The 1,426-nt window shown below is 43.1% G+C and overlaps 1 protein-coding gene across 1 annotated transcript in view; it reads right to left on the bottom strand.

Moving 5' to 3' along the window:
* alx3 (ALX homeobox 3) overlaps positions 1 to 1,426 on the bottom strand; it is a 12,582-nt gene that overhangs the window by 7,419 nt on the left and 3,737 nt on the right. The window lies entirely within an intron of this gene.

The following is a 1,426-nucleotide window of genomic DNA, read 5'->3' as shown; positions in this document are numbered from 1 at the left end:
CACACTAAAAGCCGTGAAACGGTGCGCGCGCGCGTGTGCATGATATAATACACCAAAGATTCAATCCCACGTGCGTTCTGACCCTCCGATTTAATTCCCATTGACGATGACGTGATGACTGCGCGGACCTCTTCTGAAACACATTCTTATCATCAGTATCATAATGTGTTTTGTTGTTATTCTCCGCCCCCCCCAAAGAAAATCAAACTTTTCTTTTTATTCGCCCCTCTCGTTTTTTTTCATCTCCCTCCACCTTTCCACAAGATTAAAAAACTAAATCGGGCAATGCCACGACCACTTTTCTGTCATTGCTCAAAACACAAATTGCGAGGCCTCGCATGATTGCACACGTCGCGCGTCATTATTCCCCCAACTAATTCATTTTGCCAAGCGACCTCGTCTTTCCGCCATTTTCGATCCTTCGTTCCGGTCAATCTTGAAATTGTTGACAGACGGGCATCAATTGTTGATGACGTTGACACAATTCCCACATTCCCGCAGTCGAATTCCCAAATTGAGACATTTTCAAGATTGACTTCCTCCATTTCTTGACCGACTCGAACCATTCCAACGTGTTCAATTAAATTAAATTCTTCACATTTCTACAAAAATCACACTCTCTCATTATCTGTCATCGTTTTTTTTTTTTTACATTCGTGTACCCCTTCAACGGCATCCATTAAAGATGCTTAACGTATGCAAGTTATTTTAATGCCGTTTATTCTCATTTTGCTCAATTACTGGTTCTTAATGGCCTTGTAAATTTACAATACGACAACTGTTATCACCCCCCCCACCACTGCATTAGATCAGTTATTTTAAGGCCCCCTATCATGAATGCACTCATTTCTAAATATGAGAAGTGCTTACAGTTGAGACAAAACGTTCCTTAAAAAAAAAACAACACACACAAAGTGCATTTGATGAACAATAATTTGGAGCTGCGCCTTAAAACAAAACCTTTGAACTTGAACAACCAATTGGAATGATTACAAATATTTGCCACCAAAACAACAGCGATGATGTCATTAACCGCAATGGTTTTTATTCCCGAAAAAAAAATAAACATTTCAAAAAACACTGAAAGAAAACCATTTTTACTGATCTCATTTTCCTTCATTTATAAAACAGTTTCCTGGGCCCAAAACTTCGATTCCTGTCCAAGTGAGGAGGCGCGATTTTTTAACTGTGGACGCTCCGAAAAAGAATCCCCCAAATGCATCGCCTTTGCCTCGGCCGAGTTGGGGCCATGGGATGCTCAACGTGCTCGCCACCTAAAAAAGGCGACGGATCCCCCGATTTATCTGCAATCTGGAGGCAGTTTGTCCAAACAGGGCTCACTTACCGAGGCCCTCGGCGAGGTGGTCGCTCTCGCAGACGTCTCGACAGCTCACCGGATACGTGAGGCCGAGCGCCGCCACCCCGC

The sequence above is a fragment of the Hippocampus comes genome, unplaced genomic scaffold (genome assembly GCF_001891065.2).
Source record: "Hippocampus comes isolate QL1 unplaced genomic scaffold, H_comes_QL1_v1.1 scaffold56, whole genome shotgun sequence".
NCBI classification, from domain to species: domain Eukaryota; kingdom Metazoa; phylum Chordata; class Actinopteri; order Syngnathiformes; family Syngnathidae; genus Hippocampus; species Hippocampus comes.
This window is presented reverse-complemented; position numbering and strand designations above follow the sequence as displayed.